Below are 12,060 nucleotides of genomic sequence, written 5' to 3' on the forward strand. Positions count from 1 at the left end.
TGGAAGCTGTGACCTTCAGTGTGGGAGGTAGCACTTAGATACACTCGCACATACGCCCACACGCAAGTCTACACACACGCACAGACAGTAGCGAAGACGTACACAGTAGCATATACTATACTATATATATACAGTATATATACTATATATATATATATATATATATATACTTATAATTACAGTAGGGTTTCTGCTGACATAGAAAAGCCAGATTTTACTATTTTACTATTTCATGAAAAGTGTGGATAAAAACAAATGTGGTTTCTTAGTGCACATAGGGAGTTACAGTATGTGAAGTCCGCTGACTCTCCTTTAAAGCTATTAAAAAAAAGCCATCGTCAGCATAAGTGCCACTTGTTATCATAAATCAAGCGTTCTAATTTTGGCCTCTTGGCAAACACAAGGATGTTCCATCACATTGAAGAATTCACCAAATTTTGCAGGTGGATTTGTCCTGGAGAAGGCTGGTTTTATCTCACTACCAGGAGAAAATAAAAACAGCATAAAAATGCACCTTAAAAGATGTGAAAGTACGTTTTTGGCACTGACACTGTCACATACTTTTTTAGAATCGATTATTCTATCGAATAGTTAATTGATCAAATGAAAAATCTGGAAAAAATATATCTTTCATTAAAGTGTATCGTAAAAATGATGGTTTTCCCAGTTTATTGTTGTTCCTTTGATATTTTTAGTTAGTTAATTTAAGATTTAGTGAATTTAAAAATAATAATGATAATGACAAAATTGAGACAGCACACAGTTAAAACAACGAAACAAAAGTTTAAACTGAGATACAACATTCTATTTTAATTCACATGAAGTTAAATAAAAATGGTCACAATTTTTTTTATACATTTTTAATCAATATCACACTAGAGATATCTAGATACACTAGATATTCTACTCTCCAACCTTTTCATCAATTAATGTGTCAGTCATCATTTTCCCGAACTTAAAGCATATCTTTGCAAATAACTTAATTTAAATGACCACAAAAGATAACCTCATTTTATACAGATACATTTTATACCGATTTATCTGTATAGAAAAAAATGTGGCAGCTCGGTTACGCATGGCCGCCTCAGTTCAATTCCAGCTGGCTCTTGTCTTCCTGTGTGGAGTTTGCATGCTCTCCCCAAGCCCTCGTGGGTTCTCTCCGGGCACTCCCACTTTCTCCTACACCCCAAAAAACATGCATGGCAGGTGTATTGGATACACTACACTGGATACACTTTGATTGGGTGCGTGAATGGTTGTTCGTCCCGACATGCCCTGCGATTGGCTGGCAACCGGTTCAGGGTGTTCAGGGGGATAGGCAGCCGCAAGCCTGCGACCCTTGTGAGGATAACCGGTTATAAACATGGATGTACGGATGGTGAGATATTTAAATTAGAGGACTTGGACAATTTTAAGTAGAATAATGGCTCTTAAAATGACTCTATTATAAAAATAGCCGTAGGTTATTTGCTAACTTATTAGTTGTTGGTTATCGATTAATTTTGACAGCTCTAATGGACCCCTACATTGAGTCTGTTGGGCCATAGGGAATTTGAATATATATCCCTCAAAGCCATTTTCTCACCATTTTTTGGTTATCAGTAAATAGACCCAACAAAAAAGCGTTAAAATGTTATGCCCGAAGGGACTTCAACCATCTTGATTTGAAGCAGCCACTTTAGTGGCACTTTGATCACTTCTAGGGGGCCTTCAAAGATGACATTGTTCTTGAAATTTTGTCCAAATGCTACGAGATTTGCTTCGATAATCAGTCACTCACACAAGTCACACAAGTGGCCATTTGGCAGATTGTAAACAATTCTTCAAAAAAAGGGTCCAAGTGCTTGTTTTCTGCCTGTCAGAAATATACGGACACTTGTGTATTTTACGCTTCTGACCTGACCTGTGGGAGTTTGACAAAGCCCATTCGATGCTTGCTTACTGCGTTGAAATTTTTACATGCAGTTGTTTAACTTCGTCTTATACTGTCATGTACAATATATTTTAACATGTTGCCAGCATTGTTAAAGTTCTGTTTGAGTGTTTTATTTTCATGTCTTAGAATTTTCAGTGGTTTTACTCCTTTTTATACTTCACCCAGTTCAGTTCTCAGAATTGTCTCTCCAAAACAATTTTTTGTAATCTACAAAGGCTGTGATCTATTTTTTGCCCCCCAACCTCTCTCCAAAATAGCCCAACATGTATGTTTTTTTTAAATACATTTTTAAATTGCAACATTTTCCTAATGTCATCTGGCATAACTTTCATTTATGCTTCATGAATAGGGCCTGAAGGATACAGATTTTTGGCTGAAAAATTACTAATTGCTGATTAATCAGCTGTTTAATTTGAAGAAATAAAATGTACAAAATAACTTTTGCTTCCTTCAATAGGTACCAATTACATGCGGATTGTAATTATTCTCGTGCCGACCTGGTACCTATCCACGTGAATAGCAGGGTTCTACAATAAACATATTGTTAATGAATTGCATTACAGAATGCATTGTGTGTCACAAGTTCTAAAGTTCGAAGGACATTCATTCTTGTCATGTGTTTGTGTTACTAGTATTTGTATGGTTATCATATTGAACACATTTATCTCACTTTATATTGATCTGTGTATTTTATGTTTTTTTTTCAAACAAACTGACTGGAGGTTGTATGTAATGTAGTGACACCCAGCTCAATGCTTTGCACATTTATCCTTGTAAAAATTACAATTCGCTTTGTTTTGAATGACACAGAATAAACAATACAAGGTTATCATATTGAAGAATGTGTAATTGCCACCAGCGTTATTTGTATAAAACTGCTGTAAGAGTAGACTAGAGAGCAAGGTAAAATGTTACAATAATCGGCAAATATCAGCCATTTGGCTGATTATTTTTGGCTGGTGTTTGACAGGCCACAATCAGCCGGCCGATTAATGGGTTGGGCTCTATTCAGCGCCGTACACATTGCAGACCTGTACAATTTATAAATGTTTTACATGTCAATATTTTGTACTTATTTCTAATTTTGCAGATGGAAAAAAAGGTTTTAGAAGTTATCAAAAAATTGAAAGCCAGCTTCCTGAAGATTCTTCCACAGAGGTTTCACTTTTCTTTAAATTAATAGTACAGTGCCGTATTAAGGTTCCTTCACATACCTGGCACAAACACACACAAACAGGATTCATCTTTGTGGTCAGCACCTTCTCAGACTGTAGAGGTTTCGTCTCCAGTAAATCAGCTCTGCTGCAAGTGGTCCATCTGCGAGGCTTTTTGTGTCTGAGTGCGTGAAAGATATTGTGTGTCGGACTGTGTCTGTGTGAAGGAGAGCTGCCTACTTCTGCGTTTTCTTTGTGCATGATTGTGTGTGGGTGTGTGTGTGTGCGAGCGCAGAGCTCAGTATCTGCGGGGCCATGGATTGATGTGCACTGCCTCCCCCTCGAGGCCCAGATCGGCAGGATAGTGTGTCAGTAGGACAAAGACATGGCGCCATCCGTCCTGCTCCACGGGCCGGTAACTAGAATTAATTACAAACCAATCGAATCGGCTGCAGCCAATTGGCAAACTAATTGGTAATTTCAGCTGCCCATCTAGTCACCGATGGGTATCTCGCTGTGGACTCGGATGATGTGGTTGTGGGAGGAGAGTTGTCGCTTTGGTGCCTTTGTGTCATCTTAAAGAAGAATATTGAAGCTTTAGTTAAACAGGAATTGGTGAAGCCATTCAGTACATTAACATATGATTAGATTTAAGACAGTTAAGTGTGTTTGGCTGAAACTCAACTTAGAGGACTGAATTTAAATGCCCCCATTGGAACAAAATCCCCACTAAAACCTGTACCAATGTTCATTAATGTGCAATGTCCCTTTTAAATAAAAAAAAAACAACTTGAAATTAAATGAGTAGAGTATAAGATAGCCTGTATTCCATTGAATTTAGTATGAATTTGTAAAAGACACTATTTCATAGAAAACTATAAAGGCATATTAGTACTATTCATCCATCCATTATCTGAACCACTTATCATAATGAATGAAAAAAAATCCATCTGCCTAGAAGTTGAAGTTATATTAAAACTCAGAGCAAAAACTGTGGATCTTTTTCAAGAAGTTCTATTTTATTGAAGAGGGTGTGGCTCTTTCTCAGTCCGTCCTCTCCACACTCATGCAGACCTTAACGCTCCACAACTTTCAGCCTGGATGTTGTCGTTTATTGCAGTCTTGTACCAGAAATAGCCTAGAGACACTCATTTGAATTAATGCAAAAGAAATGATAGTGACTCCCATATTATTTGGCCCATAAAACCCACTTCCTTTATATTTTGTCTGCGTAATCATTCCCATCTTCATTTATTCACCAGCATCCATTTGTTTTTATCTTACGGGAACGAGAACTATTTTCGGCTTTTGTGTCAAAGAATCATGGAAAATCTAGTTCTACTAGCCAAATTTTTCCGGTGGCATATTTCAATGTTTTAAATATGGAACGAGATGAATGATACAGCCAACGTACAATAGCGGCAGAAAAGAGCAAAAATGCAGAGTTCATTCATTTGTTTATAGCTGCTGAACTGTCAGCACAGTTAGCACTTAGTATTAGTCAAAGTAAGTTCACAAGCGCCAGTCAGTTGATGAGCGATGTTCAAACTTTCTTCTTCAGTTGGAGGATGCCCTTTTCTTCTCTGCTCAAAGTTACATGACAAAAAAAAAAGCAAACAAGATACCGGATATTTCCTGTTTTGATTGAACCCTAGCATAACAGTGTTAAACGATACAATTTATATACACACTTTACCATTCAATGCTTCACAAATATGCATTTTACACCACCCTAGCCTTAATTCAATATATTTGTATTTTGATATTGTGCCTAATGGGGGTGCCATTGTGCCCAATGGTAAGTAACATAGGGTGTTCTTGTACAGTTGTTAATTTGAATATACTTGCATTGTCAGCCGGAAGTGACTTTTTTACTTGGCTGGGAAAGATAACTTGAGCATCAGAGGGATTAAATTTGTAATAGTCCCTGTCTTTTTGTTTTTGTCAATGGAAAGAGTGTCGCTGACACATCCTCTGCCACTGACCTCGGCGTGGGAAAATGTTTTTAAAGTTACCCGTTCACGGTCCACTGGAGTTTGCGCTTGTTGCTGATGTTGTAAGAAGCATCCGCAAGTGAGGTTCGGGTTACAGTCGCGAGCCCTCCACCATTCACCTCAAGACATTCCCCGCAAATAGGCCCATTAGTTCATACTGCTGCCCCTCATTCTTGCAGACCGATCAAGGACGAGCTTTCTTTTGGTAGCTTCAGGAAGCTAACAGGTAACCTTTCGCTTCCTTACAACCTCCGGTGTCATCCTCATCTTCCTCCAAATGTCGAGTGGCTCTCTCCGTTTCAGCGAGCCGTCAACATGTCTGGCTTGCGCCCGTTTGGGAGGAAGCGTGCGCGGAAGGCTGAGAGGCCCGTCAAGGTGCCAGGTTTCGAGAGGGGCATCAATCTCTCAATTATGCCTGAAATAACCAGGCCTCACCTGACACTCCCTATGTCGCGAGATACGAGAAAGGGGATGAGTGTAAAAAGGTGAAAATGAAACCCACTGAAAGTAAATGTGTTCTGTATGTGTGTGTGGGTGTGTGTTTGTGTGGGCATGTTCCACTTCTTCATGGTTGTGATTTATGTAGGGGAAATTGCTGACTTGGCAACATCTCAAATCCTGCAATGAAGTAGGCTTATAAAAAGTCTGCAGACCCCACTTCAAATGTTTTTTTTTTTCTTTAAACATAATTAGCATAGTTTGTAATTATTTTGAAACCAAATAAGCTCTTTTGCTGTTGATATCTTTTGGTGATTAGCAGTGCGTATACAGTAGTTCAAATGGGGCCTTAGTAAGTAGAAAATTATTAGGAGTGTTCACATACAACAGTTTCACTTCCGATGCAATACCGATATTGCGGCCTAAGGTACTGCCCGATATCGATCTGATACATTATCAGCTGGAATCATACTGTGCATGTTTTTATTTATTTTTGAGTGTGATATTTTAGGATAGACTTGATCAAGTGATACTATTCAAACAAAGGCCATTAGTCAGTGGATAGAAAAAAATATGACCCATTTATTCCAACATTTGGGTTACATAAATTCAACCTTTAACATAAGGACATAATTCACTTAAATAAAATTAATTAAAAAGAAATTAACCATGAGATCCCAAGAAACAACCCCAATAAACTAAAAAAACAAACAAATGATACTCTTTGAAGTGTAAAATAACAATTCGAGTTTACTTCAATACATCCAGAATATTTTTTTCTTTCAATTATTATACGATGGCAACAAAAAAAGCACAATATTGTCTACTGTCTCATTGCTTGCTGTGTTAAAAACAGAGATTTTGCATGTAGACTGATATAATCCAATACTATTTTTGATGGATGATGGATCCATAGCTGATATCAATATCAGATCGGGATGCTCCTGGAAATCACAATGAGGAATCAGAAATAAAACTTAAACATTGACCTAACATTTTTCCACTAGTGAATAAGATATGGGAAGAAGCAAGAGTACCCGGAAAAAGCAATGCAAGCTTAGAGAGAAAATTCAAACTCCGTACAAGATTTCGGATGTCCAGATTCAAACCCTAAATCTCAGAACTTTGAGGCTTTTGTGTGAAACAGTTAGGTAGGCACTATTCCAGCTGATTTACATATTCTCTTGTCATTTAAAACACTCGTCCAAATGTAATCAAGCTTTTCCAAATGCATCCCCTGAATTTTGATGAGTATTTCCCCATTCCTTTCCCTCGTGCATTTTTTTTTCCGCGTATCCATATTAACTCATCAATGCAGCCCAGTCAAACAGGATTTTGACTAGGCTGCATTTTTTTTGTAAGTACACAAAAGTGGGTATCTTTTAGCAAGGTATAAAGAAAAAAATGCCTAAAGCATTTTTTTTAAACTGAGTTCCTCTAATTACTTGAGGACTCATTTCAGCTCTAGGATGAGTGAATGTATTCATTGCCAGGCAGTCTACTAAAAATGGATCTTAGATGTCTATAACCATCGATGGTAGTGAATGAGTTAGGTTGGCCTTTAAAAATATCAATTCTACCTTGCAATCATTTTTAGAATGCCTTGCCAACATGGCTTTATAGCATCAGATATCCTTCGTCTTTGGTAGTGAACTATGTTTAAGCTAGACTACGTCTCACCAGAAATATTCAGAATCTGACCAGCACCAGTGACCTGTCTCCTTTATATGTATGTGTTCACATGCCGTGAACTGCTTCATAAACATGGCTGCTCAAAGGGCTAAGTAGTATTTTAAAGTAATTCGACCATTTATTGGCTTAAACAGAATGAGCAGTACACCAATAAATTGATTAAGTCATAAAAGTGCAAGCTTTTAAGTAGGCGGCCCCTCCCCCAATCGGTGCTTTTAGCGCAAACCAAACATTGATTGCGCTCACGAGCGCTTGGCATCACGTCTGGCCTTTTTGCTTCCCATAAGAGCAATAACTCAGTTTACAGATGTAAAATGTATTTTACATGAGCTGCTGTGTAGTAATGCTGAGAATCCCACAGGGGTAGAAAGCGGGAATTTGCTGTGGTGCTAACTACACTGCGAGTAAGTTTACCTTTTGAGCTTGATGGAATTTAATCGTTTGGAAACCAAACGCCATATTTAAAACAGCACTGGCCAATGGGTCTTACCTGCTATTTGAAGTACTGATCACAAAGTTTGATCTCTGCTTGAGAGTTCGACCTTTTTGTAGAAAAAAAGCACAAAATCAGCACGCTCATCAACGATTCCGGTGTCTGGGTGCATTTTCTTAAGTGTAGAGCAGCACTGAGATCAAGAGTTTCCACCCATTAAGTTAACACTGCTGATCTGTGCAGGATAAACAGGAATCACAAACCAGATTAAGGGCACATTCTCTTCTCAGATGCCCCGCCTGCGCTGTTAGGATCTCCGCCAGAGCGAGATGGATGATCGATGGCTTGGCCAAAAATCGTTTGTTTAATCGCATTTGTAGGGATTTTCTCCCCTTTGGAAACACTGGACGGCCGGGTGGGGGGAAAAAGTGTGATGGGAGTCTGCTGAAACATTGGTTCAATATGGACATTATTCTGAAACCTGACACCACAGGAAATAGATATTGACCATGATGACCATTTACTCACTCTCTGGTGGTGTGTGGGGAGCCAAGCAAGATCTTCTATGAAGATACTGAGATGAGGAAAGGGGGCACAACTATAGCCGAAGTTTGTATCAGTCAGTCCGGTAATATTCTCTAGTATACTGTAGTTATTCACTCATATTCATTCAAGACCTCGCAAATAAATCCAAAGGTGTGCTTTGAAATATAATATACAAGGTCAAGTTAATTACTGATAGCATGTGGACAGATGTACAACTCTAGTTTTACTCCTATACACGTGACAGTAATTCTCTACAATCTATAAATCTAAATTCTGTTATTTTTCACCTGTCCAATTTTTCAAATTTTTAGTTTTTTTTTCTGGATGTGGCTAAAATGGCACAGTTGGCAATTGCCTACGCAATTATATAAAACCTAAGTGCTCTAATTTGCGTTAGTTGGGGAGACCAGACATCCCGGGACACTGCCAGTTTTAAGTCGAGTCTCGGCTTTCCTCAGATTTTGTTAGCCTCATTGTTTTGCCCCAATAGCCAGCATGTAGACCTGGTCTTCGCACTATTAGGGCTGTTTTGTAATTTTGCTTTGTTATGGTGTGGAATATTTTCAGGAACAAGTTGCATGTGTAGCCTCAAGAAAGATGTGAAAGGAAGTGTGAGAAAATTTGAGATGATGTAGCATCCAGGTAGTATTGAGTAACAGTTGACAGCGGAACGTGTGAAACAGGTATTGGATATTGATCACATAAGTAAAGAAAGCCAAACAGATACAAGCACTGAATCGGAATTTAGCACTTGGACTTGCAGTGTAAATCCAACTCAAATCATTCCATTTTGGCATCATCAAAAGTGCAGTGGCACCTCTGCCATCCTATTGACGTTTCTCAACTCTTCTCAGTTTTACATTATTTACGTTATAGATAACTACTTGTCCAGACAGTTAAGTCAAAGTTTTCAACTTTTGTCATTGCCTTACTTTCTTCTTGAAATGTTAAAAGATTTATTGCAGGAGCCAAATGCATTGCTTGCTCATGCATGTTAAAAATAATAAAAAGCTAATGTTCATGCCTCTGCAAAATAGCACAGAAAACAGTCAAACTTTGTCCTTGCATAACACTTGTTAAACTTCCTCATGCCAATGTCCATGTTCACCTCTCTGCATTTCTACTTTGAAGTCACATGACAGAAAAACTGCTGACAGTCTCCAATTGCTTTTAACATTCATTATATTAATTATAATAAATTACAATTATATAGCACCTTACTAATTTTGCTTACTGATCTGGACTGTCGTTATAGTGTAGTCTTTTGACTTAAATTTGTTTGAAGTGAGTAGCCCTTAATACAAACAAACACAAAATCCTGTTGAAACCAACAACGCTTTGGTTTGATCAACGATACTGACATATATTTTACATCATTTTGCAGCTTGTGCATTATTTATTATTCAGAGTAACAAAAGAACATTATTTTTGCTGAATAGCAGATACACAGGATGTGCAGGTCACGAATAATTAAGCAAGGAATTCTAGAGGATTTGTCTCAGATAAAACATTTGAATTTGAAGACCTCATGGCAGCTATGTGCAAGTCAAAAAGAGTGTACATGTGAGAATATGAAATCAACAGTGAAAATCAATAAAGTGGTGGTGGTTGGGGGGAGGGGGGGGGGGGGGGGGTATGTTTGTCCTGTTTGGGTTCTTCGTTTGGCTCACGTCGCCTCCTGAAAGCTGAGAGTGTTTCTGTGTGGTCTGAGAGTCGCCATGGAAGACAGGAATGGCTCTGAATGGGGCTTTCCCAAGGTATTTAAAAGTGGAAATTACTTTCAGACCATTGGGGTCTTGTATCAGACATATTACTGACATAACTATCTCAAAATGATCACACAGACAATGAAGATATTACCCATGCCAATGAAAGCGTGGTTGAGTTGATACACAATAAATCCCAGTGGCAGGGCTACGGTATTTGACTAATTGAACGATTCATACTGATAATGCCATATAAAGTGAAAAAAATGTTTTAAAAGGATGTTAAAATGAATGCTGATTGAGAAAATGCGAGGCATTCAGCACCAAACATCCTTTTATATTCTCAAAAAATAATGAAATTGCAACTACACTCATCAAACAGGTACTGTATGTTTACGAAAAATGTGCATTCTCATTTCTCGCTTAAGCTTTATGTTTAGTTCATATTTCATAAATATTGTGGTCTCTTAAGTATGAAGTAACTCGGATCAGGTCATGTTAAATAGGGTATTCATGTATTAAATTAGGCTTAATTTTTGTAGCTTCTACAGCACTGCACATGTATGCTGTGTTGTTGAACTATTCAATGTGCATGCAGTGGTGATGTAAAATCTGTTTCAAATATAACTAATATTTTTAGTAAAACCATTGACACACCACATAATAAGTTTGCTTTGCCTCATTTAAGAAGCAAATGTATCATCTCAAGCTAACGTAAAACTAGGAGCTTTTTCTAAACACCCATTATGATTGTCTAACTTGCTTAGGTCAAATCTCGGCATAATTTGTTTTTAAACAATTACCCGCTGGTGAAATTTAAGTCAGTGCAAAGCACTGCCTTCCCACTCCCCTGTTTGCTGCAGCTAATTATAACCCGTAAACGATAGTATCTTTTAAAGCGCACGGTAAAAGGAGTCTTACAGCTAAACATTTATAAGCAAACACCCCGGCTGCTCCACCGTGGGCTTCTTAACACAGAGATATTTTAGAGTGAGGTAGGTGAAATGAGGGTTGAGCAAGTGGGAGAGTAGGAGGAGTGACGGCGTGCACTGCCTCTCATAGGATATGGTGACGCCTAAACAAATTCGATAAGCTAACCTCGTTACCCCCAAGTTGCGTGGTCCTGGCCTTCTCTATATGAGGACAGCTTGTGAATAATAGACACACTGATGTATGTACAAAGAAAGCCACAACCGCACACATGCGCAAGCAGCATAATGAATGAGTGGTTGTGAATGGATGGCCGTGTGCACTTAGCAAAGGGGTGCAGCCGGTCTTCGGCCCGATTAGCCACAGATGATGAATTGACAGCAGCTTGTACCAGCAGCTGACAGGTTCTAGACAGCAGCAAAGAAACATGGCGAGGGTACGACTGCGAAAAGGAGACGGTCGCCAGGAGGGACGAAGAACTCCATAGGGAAGGTGATGAAGCATGCGGCTCAGGTTTCCTGTCTCTGATGTAAGACCAGCCTGGATCGATGACTCCGCTGGGGCCCGTCCAGCACGCTCCAACCCGCCCGCTCTCTGATACTCTTGACATCCCTTTGTCTTTCTCCTTATCTCCTTTTCTTCTCTTCTAACTGCTGTGATCCGTCACAGTCTCCCTCTGCTCTGTCCATCCGTCTCACACTCCTCCTCGCCTATCGCCGGTCACCATCACAACGAATTAAGCCCAGGCAGATAGATGGATACATAGGTAGGATGGATGGTAGGACTGCGAAAAGAGAGGTGTGCGTAAGAAGGTCGGGCAAAGGATTTGGTTGGTCATTTAGTTGTTTTAAACAGACTAGTCGGGTAAGTAGGTCTGAGAGTTGGGAATGTGCGGGAAGCACACATTGGTAGAGAGGTAAGAACCAGTGACAGGTAGGTAGGTAGGTCAAAACTACTCTGAGAATAACATTTAGGGGTGAACCTTGCACAGGTAAGTACAGTAGGTACGTCATTAGCTGAAGCAGAGAGTGAGATAGGTTGTAAGGTTGGTCGGACAGACAGAAAGATTGGTAGGTTGGTGGCGAAGGAGTACAGAAGTTTGCTACATGTTCCTGGCATGTAGGACTAACGGGCAGGTAGGATCCTTGGACTCTGGAGAAAAGTAGGTCAGATAGATGCAGGGATGCACTAGATCTGTTTGATGGACAGACAGGTAGGCTCCTGTAGTTAC

General features: G+C 39.2%; 1 long non-coding RNA gene across 2 annotated transcripts in view; it reads left to right on the plus strand.

The window, feature by feature from the left end:
• The window catches only part of LOC148424525 (uncharacterized), a 118,269-nt gene continuing 106,209 nt past the window's right edge, over nt 1–12,060 (plus strand). For both annotated transcript variants that reach the window (XR_015865424.1, XR_015865423.1), the window contains exon 1: nt 1–27. This is a non-coding gene — a long non-coding RNA (uncharacterized LOC148424525). The remainder of the gene's footprint in view (nt 28–12,060) is intronic.

The sequence above is a fragment of the Hippichthys cyanospilos genome, chromosome 4 (genome assembly GCF_059441005.1).
Source record: "Hippichthys cyanospilos isolate Australia breed blue-spotted pipefish chromosome 4, RoL_Hcya_1.0, whole genome shotgun sequence".
Taxonomy (NCBI): Eukaryota; Metazoa; Chordata; class Actinopteri; order Syngnathiformes; family Syngnathidae; genus Hippichthys; species Hippichthys cyanospilos.